The sequence below is a fragment of the Dipodomys spectabilis genome, unplaced genomic scaffold, assembly GCF_019054845.1.
Source record: "Dipodomys spectabilis isolate Male_0828 unplaced genomic scaffold, ASM1905484v1 ptg000236l, whole genome shotgun sequence".
NCBI lineage: Eukaryota > Metazoa > Chordata > Mammalia > Rodentia > Heteromyidae > Dipodomys > Dipodomys spectabilis.
The window spans coordinates 153562-168725 of record NW_024870913.1 but is presented as its reverse complement, the minus strand read 5'-3'; the positions used below and the strand labels follow the sequence as shown (position 1 = coordinate 168725).

The 15164-nt window shown below is 40.3% G+C and overlaps 1 pseudogene; it reads left to right on the top strand.

Moving 5' to 3' along the window:
• Positions 1–3200, top strand: part of LOC122124489 — a 31762-nt pseudogene extending 28562 nt beyond the window's left edge.
• The last annotated feature ends 11964 nt before the right edge of the window (positions 3201–15164 follow it).

Below are 15164 nucleotides of genomic sequence, written 5' to 3'. Positions count from 1 at the left end.
AAAATACTGTACAGAGGGGTTAAAATTACATGGACAAAATAATGAGTACATTTCTTATAAAGCATTGTAGCCTCCTCCTTTGTTTCCCCTTCCCATCCCTTCCCATTCTCCCCCTGCCTCCCCTACCCAATCCTCCCCGCTTACCCCCTCCCCTGCACCAAAGTTGTAAAGTTCATTTTTGACATAATGAATTGTACATCTCATTGTTACAATGGGTCCATCTGTATCCCTATTTAAACGATTTGTTTTTCCCCTTCCCCTCCACAAATTGTGTCTGCTGAGAAATCTGAGGTGATTCTAATTGCTTTCCTTTTATAGGTGATCTTTTCTCCTTGACAGTTTAAGGATTTATTCCTTGGTCTGAATTGATCCTGTGCAGATTATAATATGATGGTGGGATGTCCTGTTCTGGCCTGGTCTATTTGGGGTTCTAAAAGCTTCTTGTATCTGAATAGGCCTATCTTTTTGAATGTTTGGGAAGTTCTTTGCCAGGATACTGTTAAATAAATTTCCTAGACCATCAACTTCTCTCTCTAGGTGCTCCTTTACACCCATTTTCCCAGGCTAGAAAATCACACCAAGTGTGCCATCACAGTAGAGAGAGTTTGGTCAGAGTAGGAAAATCCAGGCAAGGAGACAGATCTGAGCACTTGCCATAGCTGTGGCTGCAACAGCAGCAGTGGAAGGGATAGTTGCCATACCCTCCATACCTGCAGAGAGAGTCCGGGACAAAGGTGCCCGATGTGGCAGGTGAGCAGAATCTATTCAACACCAGCAAGAACTGACAAGGAGCATATATCATCATCCTGCAGATCACAGACCAGAGAGGCCCAGGAATAAAGACCCTGGAGTGAGTAGAACCCTTACATCCTCACTCCTTCTCATGGAGCAGAGGATGGAAGGCTGTCTCTCCCCCAGCACTGGAGATCTCCATCTTTGATACTGACAAAGGCCTGGCTGAGCAGCTAGCTCCAACTCAGGCCTTGAAAGAAAACAAAAGAGTCATTTATCAGGTTACAGGAACCTGACCTGACCTGCTAGGCTCAGATCCACCCAGGGGAAAGTCACCCAGCCCAGGCAAAGAAAGCTCCACCCCTGTAGGAGTGACTTTCTTCCTACAGTAGCCTACACAAACAATTGAAACTCAGTAAACATAAAGCCTGAGAATGGCTACAGTCTGGGCTCTGTGAGTGTCCTCAGGATAAAGCTACTGTATGCTGAAAGGCCTTAACACTACCCATAACCTAGCCTCATCACAGCATCTCCAAACTAGAGTAAGCAGCCATGTCCCTCTTTTGTGATACTCAAAGCAGATCTCCCTCCCACTGAACTAGCTGGGAGGAGGATCACAGAATCCTGGGTAATGCACTTCTCCCTCCCACTGATCTAGCCTGGGAGGAGGATCTGGGTAAAGCAGAGCATTTTTCTGCCTGCTCAAACAAACTTATTTAAGAAACCAACCAAGCCACAGGAAAACCAAACACTACAAACAGACCAGAGACTCCACCAAGTCTGGTTATGGACACAAGGGAGATACAGGATCTTCCCATTCCTCCCTCTACCCCCCACCAAAAAAAAAATCAAAAAACTCTTTTTTGTACTTATTTTTAAAGAAGATTTTTTTTGGGGGATGGGGTCCGGTCGTAGAGCCTGAACTTTGGGCCTGGGCCCTCTCAGCTCTTCAGGTCAAGCTAATGCTCTACCACTTGAGCCACAGCGCCACTTCTGGCTCTTTTTCTTTTTGCTTATGTGGTGCTGAGGAATCGAACCAGGGCCCCAGGCATGCAAGGCAAGCGCTCTACCACTGATCCACCTCCCCAGCCCTCAAAAAAAGATTTTTTAAAAGTTGTTTTCTATTAATCTTTTTTCCTATTATAATTATTATTTTAGGTGTATATGTGTGTGTGTATGTCTTTTTATTTCTTTTAACCTTTGGGTGTTTATTTTCTTTCCTTTTCTTCATTCTTTTCATTTTTTCTTTCTTTTTTTTTGTTGGTCATGAGGCTTGAACTCTGGGCTTGGGTGCTGTCCATGAGCACTTTAGCTCAAGGCTAGAGCTCTACCATTTGAGCCACAGTGCCACTTCTGGTTTTCTGAGTGGTTTATTGGAGATAAAAGTCACATGGACTTCGTGATGGGCTGGTTTTGAGCCATGATACTCAGATCTCAGCCTCCTGAATAGCTAGGATTACAGGCAAGAACCACCATTACCTGCCTGTATACTATTTTCAAGGGCCTAAACAAGAATAAGTTTAAAGTTTATATAGCCATAGATAAGCAAACAATTATCAATCTATATTTTACCAAAATGGAACTCCATACATCCAATGCATCATGATACACAATTAAAGTTTATTTTTTATGATATAAACCCATTCCTAAAATTAAAAAGCAATGTAGAGAAAAAAGAGGAAATGAGAATGAAAGGAAGAGAAATAGAGAAAGGAAACAGAGGCTAGGAAGAAACTGATCAATCAAAGCAAACTGAGGATTGTGGGCACTGAGCAATTCATGACCAGTAAACTGACACCACTAAGTGTCTTTCTGATTTGTTCACAGTTTACTGCTCACTTTGTTTGTTTTGCCTCTTCTTGGGTTTCATGAAGCAGCAAGCTTCTAATAGCTTACGTTGCTGGCAAATTCTCTTACCACTGCCCTGCGGCTGCACCAAAGATTATCGCACTTCCGATCAAGCAGAGCATTCTTGGCCCAGGCTTTGTTAGAGGACAGCTGTCAATACCTATTGTATTCACTCATCTTTGTCAGTTCCTTCCCGGTTACAATGAATATTTTTCCAGTCTTCTTGTTCTCTTTGCTTCATGCTGCCATGTACACAAAAAAGGTTCTTTATACAAAATGTTCAAATAGTTTACCTTTGTTGAGATATGCCTTGAATATATTTACAAATCAACAGAAAAATTTGAAATTCATTGCTTGTAATGAAATTTTCTTGATGGTTGCTACAGTTTTTATGCTTTTAGTGGCCAATGGAGTTTGCCGCAGCCATTTATATACTACAGATTTCTTACTCTTCCATATTCCTCTAGAAGAAATCCATATTGTTGGAACTTATTTAATAATCTGGGGATTGTTGTAGCAGATGTAATAATGAAACCTGCCTGTCCACTATTCATGAGAAGACTCTGTCGCATGAGAAGAGCATTACCCTACTAAGCAGATTGGCACCAAGAGTTGCATAGTTGTAATATCTAGTTAAGCCATGTAGCTCTGTACATAATATAAGTATTATAAGCAGCTGGGATTTCTTCTAGGGGTCACAAATTGCAGATGGTTATACTGACCTCAGTGCAATTTACATAAATACATCTCTATGGAAAAATAATTATTTTCCTGGCATGTTCAATCAGTCCTTTACAATAGGTTCTAGGAAAATTTTCTGTGCTCTCTTACCAATGGCAAAGTGTACAATGACACATGTACCAAATCTTTTCAGATGCTGATGTGCCCATATCATAAAATGTATTAAATCAATGTCTTAAAGTTATGAAATTTCTTTCAACCTGGATTTATGGCATGAGTTCATGATGGAAATACATGTGAATTTAATACTTTTGCCTTTTTGGTTGATGAATTTTTTTCTTGGCCAAGGGATATGAACTCAGGACCCAGGTGCTGTCCATGACTTTTTATTTACTTTTTTGCTGAAGGCTAATGATCTATCGCTTTGAGTCACAGCATCAATTCAGTGTTCTAGTGGTTATTGGAGATAAGAGCCTTATGGACTTTCCTGCCTGGGCTGGCTTTGAATTGTCATTCTTGATTGCCACCTCTTGAGTAACTAAGAGCCACTAGTGCCCAGGTTGGTTGATGATTTGAGCAGAAATATTCCCACTGCAATTTTATTAGAAATTGTTATTAGTTTTTGTGCTGTTTTGTTAGGAGAGATTTATTTTGGAATAAAACACAAAAAGAATTCTGTTTGTATCTTATGTTCTGATCTCTAAAATTTTATTTCCAAAAATGCTTCTGTGACTTTGAATATTTTTAAAAGGTTCAAATAGATAAATATTTGAGGTCATATTACTATTTTACTTCAAAGTAGTGATAGCTTTTTCCACACAAATGCATTGAATACCTTGAAAAAATGAAAATGCTTTTTACAAATATGAAGAAATAATTAACATAATTAGTTTTAGAACTACTAATTCAGATTCTTTTTTTTTACTCCACATTTATTTTTTTTTATTGCGAATTAATGTGCAGAGGGGTTACAATTACATGGGCAAGGTAATGAGTACATTTCTTATCAAGCATTATAGTCTCCTCCTTTGTTTCCCCTTCCCATCCCTTCCCATCCTCCCCCGCCCCCCACCCAATCCTCTCCACTACCCCCCCCCCCCCACCAAAGTTATAAAGTTCGATGGGTCCACCTGTATCCCTATTTAAACGATTTGTTATTCCCCTTCCTCTCCACAAATTAAACCGACATCAAATACAGTGAAAGCAGGGGTTATACTGTGAGGGAGGGACATACAAATCAACAAAGAAATAATCTTATAAATGTGTTAGAAACAATTGCATGAAAGAACAAAAAAATTTGAATACATATCTTAGGGTTCATTTCCCTAACATCACCTTTTCTGACCTTTTCTGCTTGACTCAGACATATACTAGATATTGCAAATAAGGGAAACCATGGGACCTATGTTTCTTTGGGCCTGGCTTACTTCACTTAATATAATTGTTTTCAAGCCTTTCCATTTCCTAACAAATGGGGCAATGTCATTCTTTCTGATGGAGGCATAGAATTCCATTGTGTATATATACCACATTTTCTTGATCCATTCATCTACTGAGGGGCATCTGGGACTTGACCCCAATTTTCTTGCTTTGTTAGGCTTGAATTTTTCTAGATGATTGCAGCAGTTCAGATACCTTTTGAAAGGAATGTAATTGAAGATTGAGCATCTGACTATATGCTTGATCTGAAATAATAATGACTATCCTGTAGATTACATATTTATCCATCAAATTTTATTTGAAAGGTTAAATGGAAAGTATTATAGGTAAGATGTTTGGGAAGGATCTGGGGAGTTATGGCCATTTCAGGCCATAAATTTGAGGGAATTGGGTGGTTTTTGTTTTTGTTTTTTGTTTTGTTTTTATTGGTCAGTTATAGACCCTGAACTCTGGGACTGAGCACTGTCTCTCAACTCTTCAGCTCAAGGATACTTCTCTACCTCTTGAGCGATAGTATCACTTCCAGCTTTTTCTGCTCATGTGGTGCTGAGGAATTGAACTAAGGGCCTCATGCATGCAAGGCAAGCAATCTAACACTGAGCCACCTTCCCAGCTCAGGAATTGACTGTTTTAAGCAACTGTGATTGGATTGTATATTATGATAAATTTTACATATTGTGCTCCTATTAACTCTATAAAAATCATTCTGATCCTTATTAGTAGTGCATGATTGGGAATGTTTAAAACACTGCACAAGTTTAGTACACTGTAATGGATTTTGTAACATTTTCTTCTGGCTGCATGTAATTTGGATTTATCAAATACATTCACTAGTAACTTATAAAAATATCAATTTTCTTTGTTCCAGTTCAGTATAGAAAGTGATATTCCTAGGGTAAATTACCAGAAAATTTCTACTTGATACCTTAATCATAACTCTATTTTTGTGTTTGTAATATTTGTCCATTAAGTTGGAGAAGCAATCTCCTAATATGCAGTTGATTTTTTTGTTTGTTGCTAGCTTCCTTACCAATCTGTGTAAACTCATGGTTTTGAAAACAACTTTTTAGAACAATAAAGTTGTCTATAATATTGAAAAAATCCTACCATCATTCTTGAGAGATATAGAAAAAATCTGAAAATTTTTATGGAAAAATCAAAGACAGAGCAAAAATAGTCCTTAGCATCAAGAACAGTGTTAGTGGAATATCAATACTTGTCTTCAAACTATGTGACAAAACCATAATAAGGAAAACTATTTGGTAGTGGCCCATAAATAGGCCTGAACACCAATGGAATAGAAGACCCAGAAATAAACCTGCATATCTATAGCCACCTAATAATCTCATAAGGAAACCAAAAATACAGCATAGAAGAAGGAAGCCTCTTCAATGTATGGTGCTGGCAGAAGTGGGTATACATGAGCATAAAACTAAAGTTAGATTCTTATATATCACCCTGCACCAGAATAAGTTCCATACGGATCAGTAACCTTATTGTAAGACCATATTCACTGAAGGTATTGCAGAAAGAGATATTGAAGCAAAGGATACATGATGGATATCACAGGTTAATACTTCTTAGTGAAGTTCCAGAATCACAAAAAAATCAAAGAAATCCTAGATAAATGGAATTCCTCCCAAATGAAGTGTTTCTGCATGGCAAAGGACATACCTAGCAAGATAAATTGCCCAGAAAATTGGAGAAACTCTTTACTAACTTGCATCAGAAAAGCATTTTACTTAAAATCTACTCAGAAATAAAAAATAATCTCCTGATTATACAAAACCTCAAAGAAACAAGAACTTTATTCATAAATGGGCTAAAGACATAAAGAGAGATTTCTCCAAAGAATAAATAAGAATTGTCATTCAATATGTAAAGAGCTATTCGACATCTCTGGGCATAAAAGGAATGAAAATAAAAAAAAACCCCACTGAGATTCCACCACAACCCAGTTAGAATGTCCATTATCAAGAAAACTAACAATAGCAGATGCTGTCAGGCATGTGTCCAAAAGGGAATGTTACTACACTGTTGGTGGGAATGTAACTCTTGTATGAATCACTCTTGTATGAATTGTTTCTCAAAAGAGTAAACATAGAGCTTCTCTCTGGCCCAGCAATTGCACTCCTGAACATTCATCCAATAGAACAAAATTTGGCCACAGGAAAGATATCAGCCCAATCATGTTTATTAAAGATTGTTTATGATAGCTAAGATATGGATTCAAACCAGATGCCTCTTAGTGGTGGAATGGATCAAGAGTGTGGTGAATATAAGCAAAATGCCATTATATTCTTTCATGTGATAGAATAATATTACTAACTAGATAAGGAAATGGAAATATTTGAAAAGATATTAAATGAAGTAAGACAGACACTAAAAATATAATTTATATGTTTTCCCATTGTTATAAATAGAACAAGTCATATATATATGTGTGTGTGTTTTGTGTGTGTGTGTGTGTGTGTGTGTGTGTGTGTGTGTGTGTGTATAATCAATATATCTGCAAGTAAATACACTGTGAGTGTTTACATGGGCATGACAAAATTTTCAGTATTATCAAAACTCTCATAGTAAGACCAAATGTGGATATTCTCAGGAAAGATCACATATGTTCAATAGCTATATTTATATAAGATCTTAAAAATGTTTATTAAAATGAACCGCACAGAAATGAAAATGAGATTTTTGTTTTTTTTATGTTTGTTTCTTTGTTTTCTCCTTTGTCACTTTTTTCTTTCTTTCTTATATATAAGATTATCTATGTCAGTGAGGGTAAGGGGGAGCACAGACATGATGGACAAAGGGTGAAATATTGTAGCAGGGATACTCAACAGAAACTAGGCTAAAACTGAAGTACACAACTTCTTTGGGAGGGGATATTGGGGAATTGAGAAAAAATAAGGAAAGAGGTGGCACCATTCGAAAAGAAATGTACACATTACCTGACATGGGTAACTTTCGTGCCTCTGTACTTCAGCTTTACAATAACAAAACAGTCCATGCAAATGAAATAAAAAAACGCAGTAGTATCTATAACACATCAACTAGACCTTAATGAAAGAATAAAAAAGTGACAAGATTTTTATATGATAAAGGGACCAAATCAACAAGATGAAATGAGTTTGTTTTTTTTTTTTGTCAGTTGTGGGGCTTGAACTCTGGAGTGAGCGAGCCCTGTCTCTCAGCTCAAGGTGATCACTCTACCACTTTAGCCACAGTGCCACTTCCGGTTTTCTGGCAGTTTATTGGAGATAAGTGTTTCATAGCCTTTCCTGCCCAGGCTGGCTTTGAACCATGATCCTCAGATCTCAGCCTCCTGATTAGCCACTGGCACTCAGCTTGGAAAAATAGTAGTCCTGCGTGTGTATTTTTAGACTACCAAAGCACTAAACTATAGAAGCAGAGACCTTCCAGATCTCTCCAGAAAATTCAGAGGGATCATGAGAATTAAATTTTACCCTTGATTAGATGATCCCCACATACACTAAATGAATATTTCAACCAACTTCTATTGAATAATGCATGGCTCACCAACATACGGAACATTCTCCAGAAGAGATGATATGCTAGGACAAATCACCTGCCAAGTTTTAATATTTTTGAAAGTATATTTAGCATACGTGTAGATCACTCTGTAGTAATGCTACAATTTAACAAGGAAAATAGGCAAAAACATAAAAATGAAAGGAATTGATGATTTTCCAATTATAAAACAATAATTAAAGTATTCAATGTAGTTAAAGATTAATGTGTGATAAAGTGAAATGTTTTAAGACAAAATACAAGAAATAAAAGAAAGGAATATAACAACTCTGCTTAAATAAAGAGAGAATATTTTGGAAGACCAACTTGCCCTGAAGCTTAAGGAACTAGATTTTAGTACAAGGAATAAATCAAATTTAGTACAAGGAATAAAATGAAACAGAAAAATGGAGAATAAAAATATAATAGCAATAAACAAAGAATTGAAAGCAGCTTGTACAAAAACAAAAGGTTGATTAGGTTGAAGTAAAAATCATGAACAATCACATGAGAAATAAAATCAATTATCCATATCAACACAAATCTTCCAGGATTCTCCATGAGCTGAATCAGTACCATGAAAATAGTAATATTATTGAAAACCATTTACAGGTTCAGTAGAGTCTCCATACCATTTCCTATCATTTCCGTCACAGAAACAGAAGACTAAATTTTATGAAAAAGTAAATTAGACCCATCTTAAGAAACAGGAACAATAATGAAATATGACTATACCCATCATTGTTCTTTTATGCTAAGGAGACAAGTAGAAGAAAAATTATCCTGTTTCAAACGACAATATATCACTGAAATATAAAGCCAAGAAATGGTTGTAAACAACTACAGATACTTGATTCTTTGAGAAATTAATAAAAAATGCCTGGCCTCGTGATGGGACCCTGAGAAAGGCATGGAAGCATGAAACTGCTTATCCATTTGTCCAACACTGAAATTTGACACTATCCTTCAACTTGTATTTTTTTCCAACTCAAAAGTTGATCAGTTATTAAGAGACTGGAACTTTACAAGTAATAGAGAAATTGAGGGACAACATAACTTTAATACAATTCAGCTAATAGCAAGAATTAGTTCTAAATTTGACTGTTTCACAAGAAGTTTTTCATTCACAAGTCCCTATATTTCCCCAACATTATAAAACAAAGTAGCTCCAGTTGCATCAAAATGAAAAGATTCAGCACAATGAATGAAATAGTGGGATATCCAAATGAACGTTTGAAACCACTTGACAGAGGATTAATAGCATAGTGTAAAACAACCATAAATTTTAAATACCAGGAAGAAAAATCCACTTAAGTAATGGACATATGAGGAGGCATATTAAAATGTGAAAATTAGAAATGGAAAACCAATACTGAAAAAATGTTAAACCATTTGAGCAATCAGACATAAATCAAAGCTAAAATGAATTACCCATCAAGCCAGACAAAAATTGCAATTTCAATCTACCTGAGAAATAGATGTGGGATATGAGGGAATGGATAATATTAAAATGAACATTTAGGGCCAGAGAAGTTGAAGTTGAATTGGAAGATGACACTTGGGCAGAAGGAATATGCATTTATTTTTGTTGGTTGTGGGGCCTGAATTCTGGGACTAGGTGCTGTCCCTCAGCAATTCAGCTCAAGGATAGTAGTCTACCACTTGAGCCACTACTTCGGGTTTTTTCAGCTTATGTGGTGCTGAGGATTCTAACTCAGGTCCTCATGCATGCAAGACAAGCATTTACCACTAAGCCACCTTTCCAGCCCCAGGAATATGCATTTTTAAATCATGGTATCAAGCATATAATAACTCAGGGATGAGGTTTGAGCTTGAGATATATGTTAGAAATACAGTGTTTAAATGCTGTTCCCCTGTGGTAGAAGTTAAGGAGCTATTTCACATATATTAATTGGTCAATTAATTAACTCTAAGACACAGTAAAAAGAAACACTTGGTAAGGAACAACCTGCTTATTAGTACCTTAAAGCATTCTATCGAGATGAATGAATTGATATTTTCATTGCTTATTTCTATCTCAGTATAGTTCTCACAATGCCATGGGAACTAGAGACTTCTCATTTTGGTGATGACTTTTCAAATATAATCATGTGAATAATTTAAATTCCCATTTGTCCTTCAAGCACATTTGTACCTGAATATACCTCTGTATAAAACAAACCAGCTAAAGGGCTTGGAGGTGGCTCAGTGGTAGAGTGCTTGCCTTGCATGCATGAGGCCCTGGGTTCGATTCCTTAGCACCACATAAGCAAAAAGAAAAAAGCCAGAGTGGTGCTATGGCTCAAGTGGTAGGCACTATCCTTGAGCTGAAGAGCTGAGGGACAGTGTCCAGGCCCAGAGTTCAGGCCCCATGACTGAACCCTCTCCCCCCAAAAAAACCCAAAACCCCCAGCTAATTCTCCATACAGTTGATCTAGAACATAGAGGGAGCTTTTGAAAATCACTGCTGAATTTCTTTAGTAGGAAAACTGAAAGCAGGAAGTAATTTTTATTTCAAATGTGCTATGAGTATGGAAATATCACTATGGAACCCAATCATAATATAGTTTGTACACATACAAAAACACACAATATTCATCACTTCAGGGACAATGAAAGAGGAGATGGGATTTACTCATCCAGTGCTGCTGGCTGCAGAGCTCGTGGTTTGATGAGCTGAGTGAGCTGCAAGAAGGTGTCTGGAAACTACCCACTGCTGCATTAGTGCCTCTCCCTCATGATTTAAATAGTGTGGTGCTTTAAATAGTGATAGTACTTCCAGGAAGTACTATCAGCAGCACCTTTGTTGGCAGAGGTGCTGCTGCTCTGGTTCCTCCTCCATTTCCCTCTGACCCACCCTCCAATTTTTCCTTGGACATGAAGTGTTGGTTTCTCAAACAACCTGGTCATGAACCCCTTGGACCCTGTGTGCCTCTGCAGTTTCCTCACCAGTTGGAGATAAGTTGAATGTCATCATATGAGTTGAGTGTCACCAGATGTATACCTTTACTATTCTGTGAATCATTTTGCCCATAGACATTCTTAAAATATTTTTTTACTTTTATAATTTCTAAGATTTTTAAAATTTTTAATTTTCCCCATTTATATGTAATATTATTTTATTTATTTATTTTTTTCTCAGGTTCTGGGTCTTGAACTTGGGGCCTAGCTGCCCTTGATGAAGTTTCCTTCCTCAAGGACAGTGATCTCCCACTTGAGACAGAGCTCCACTTATAGCAATATATTTTGAGAGAGGATGCATTTGGGGAAGAGTAGTTCAGTAAAAATGAAAGTCTCCTGCGTTTTCCTGTCCCAACATGTTGGAACCATGGTCTTCAGATCCTAATCTCCTAAGTAGCTAGAATGGAGTCTTGAGCCAGAGGTGTTCCACTTTTTCCTATGTTTTGAAATCATTTAATTACTTTCTCCTATCCAGAGGCCAACTACATAGGTTGTTCTTCACTTGAGCTTGAGAGAGATGACAGAGAGGGAAAAGGAGAGAGAGAGAGAGAAAGTGTGAAATCTCCAAAGAATATTATATTTATTTCTTTATATGTTGCTATAAAATTTATTTTATACATTTTGACTACATTTGACTGCCTTCTCCTATGCACAGCACATCTACACAATTGGTATTAGGGTATATATGTTTGTAGATTGTGAAGATCATGCAGCTATTCCCTGTAATATGAAGAAAAATCCTCCTCCTTCCTGAGAATATTGTACGTATTAATCTAGAAATCCTTATAAACACAATGCAAGTTGGAAATGTTTTCTTAGTCTACCTTCGAGTTGTATAGGGCCAGGAGTTCAGGAGGGAGGAGTAGCCATGAAGTGTTAGGAACCTGAGGGAAAGTGAAAGTATACATATGAGCTGGTGGATCCAGTGGAAGCACAAGAAAGCCCGCAGACATAGTCCCTCAGACTTCCACCAGCCCCTCCTAGTCATCACCAGGGGAGCCTGCCTTGTAATGCTATATGGTCTTGGCCATGAGACGGGCAGTTTTCTTAGCAGCAGCCTTTCTGTTGTGAACCATGGGCATGAGGGCAGCCGTTGTGCTGCTGTTCTCTGGCCTGGTGGACGAAACTTTCTGCCTGTGCTGCCACCAGCAGCAGCAGCAGTAGCAACAGCACCACCACTAATCATTCCTCCTCTTATACCTCCTGCTTCTTGCTGAGCAGTGCTGCCTGCCACACCCACTAGACAGGCAGGCATGTGGACACTCACGGTGAGGGCCCGGTCTCCTTGGGAAGCAGCTGCTTCTGCAGCAGGACTGGGGAGGCTTTTCTAGAGGTAGATGTGTAAGCATCATTGCCCTTCGGCCTTGGCTCTTCTTGGCTTGGTAGCCCGTATCCTGGAACTAATTGCTTGCAGACGCTGCTCTGGGTCTTAATGAAGCTGCAGGAAAAGCTCCCTCCGCACTTACCTTTTGCATGTCCTGTGCCACTGTGTGCCATGGTCCTCTGGTGATCGTTCCCTTGGCGGTGGTGCAGAGCATGTTGGAAAAATCAGAAGTGGATGCAAGGACAATATAGGGTGACATGGGACCGGCTGGAACACTGTGTTGTGGGAGATGGCAGAATTGCTGCAGACGAGAGAATGAGGGAGCCCTGCTTCGGTCTGGGGTACACTGACATCTTCAGGGCCACTCGGAGGAAAGAGCAAGCCACCCTGTTCCTTTCTCCGTCTTCCTGGGCCACAGAGGTTCCAGGCACAGTTGGCGAGAAGGAGGTCACCTGTCGCTATTCTGCAGCCCACCTAAATGGGTCTGCCACCTGGTAAATTTTCAGGCTTCTATGCCGGGCAGCATCATTGTCACCCCAGCTTCTTGCGAGGACTCAGTGGAATTGCTAGATTGTTGGCTTGGGCTGGAGCTAGCTTCCTGGCCTGGTCTGCTTCAAGTTCACTCATTATCTAGAGTGAGCTGTGCAGTGAATCCAAGAGTCTACTGGGGTTGCAAGAGCCATTCATTTTCAGGCCTCCTTAGGCCACTGAGGGGCACGAGTTGTGACCCTAGCCCCCTTCTTCCTGGGGAGCAACAGGTTCTGGTTGAGGGCAGCCTCCAAAGACAAGGGAGGCTTGTGAAATTCATGCAGTGGCAGGGACTCACTCTGGTGATTGCACCTGGAGAGCTTTGTGCTCAGGTCTCTGGATTGCCGGATCTCTGATTGACCTTAGATGGAAACGCATGTAAATCTCTCTTATTCTCCATGTAAGATCAGTGCCCCAACCCTGCCCCTTGGGTCCCCTGGGGAGAGCCTCTTGTGGGTGCGCGTGGGTCCCGGGCTGGCGGGTTGGAGGGCACATGTTACCAGGCATCCCCTTGATATCACTAGGCTCCAGGTTCTGTGAGACTCCAGAGATGTCCACATAACAATGACGAGTCCTGCTGTTTGCCCTACAGAAAACAGGACATTCGGGGGTGCTTCTTCGGCCCACTGCTGGGAGAAGGGTTGCAGACCATTTGTCCACACTTAAGCTCACACAGCCGCCTGCATGGGGTGCTCTAGCTTGGAGCTGAGGCCTCAGCTTTTGATCACTGTGGCTTTTCCCCGGATCCCCAAACCACACTTACCTCTTTAAATATCTCTTTCCACTCCCACCTTCACTATAACCGCCTAAGAGTATCATTCCTGGGCTCTTGAGCACTTTCCTCCTCAAGAACCTGGCATAGAAAGACTTGCAGGAGTGCTGGGTTGCCCCCCACGACATCCAAAATCTTCCATTGTTTGGGTAGCTCTTTGGTCAAACTGCCCACCAGCTGGTGCTTCCAAAGTCCTCTCACTGTATTTCTGACACCTGTAGCAGCAAATATTTCTGCCAGGATAGGCAAGACTGAGAGCAGCCTCATGGATTGGGGTAGCTTGTGCTTGTGGGTGATGAAAATCAGGTGCTTCTGGGGATGCCCTGCAGCTTCCTAAACAATTTTGGTTTCCTCCATCCTGAAGCCACCTCCAACCACATCTACAGAGACTCATGGGCCACTGACCTGGGTTCCAGGATCCAGCAGGTCACTCATCCTGCTCTGAGAGAACAGATCCACAATTAAGGCCTTCAATATCTCCTCAAGCTCTCTCACCCTCACTCACCCTGCCCAAGATCATCCTTTTTGGGTTGAGTTCCATCCTGCTCAGGTTCCTGAGTCTCTGATTTGCAGCTCAGCACCACCAATGTTTTCCAGTGCTCCTTTTTCCTAAATCCCTTCACTGCCTTGTCATACTTGAGGCAGCAAGAATTTCTGCCACTGTGAGCAGCCTCAAGATTTTATAGAGTTCACCTGCATCTTTGCTGGAGGCCAGGTGCTCCTGGAGCTGCTGCATGGCTCTGTGTGTCCACTTGGCCACCTATGTCTGGATGCCACCCAAGACCTCATCTACAGAGACTTGTGTGCCTATCACCTGGGTTCCAGGATCAAGGGAGTCATGCTCCCTCTTTTGAGAGAACAGATCCACAGCTGATGCCTTGAATATCTTTCTGTGCTCCTGTTCTTGTTCCTGTTCCTGCTTCTACTCCTGCTTCACCTGCCAAGGGCTTTTGTGCACCTTCCAGCTCAGGGAACTGGCTCAGAACTTCTGTTTTGAGGCTAAGCACAGCCAAAGTCTCACAGCATTTGGCCACCTCCTTGGCCAAACCTTCCACCTGCTAGTGCTTTGTAAACCCTTACCTGTCTTTCTGACATCTATGGCAAGGATTTCTGCTGTGCTGAGACTAAGATCAGCCTCAAGGATTTGCAGACCTCATATGAATCAGTGCTGGAGGACTGGTGCTCCTAAAGATGTCTAAGAGTTCTGCATGCATACATGGCTGCCTCCATCCTAATTCCAAACCTGTCCATCCCTCAGAGATGCCTGGGCTACTGACCTGGGTTCCAGATGCTGTGAGTCACTCACCATGCTCTGGGCACTCATAGGCATCCAGAAAGACCTAGCCT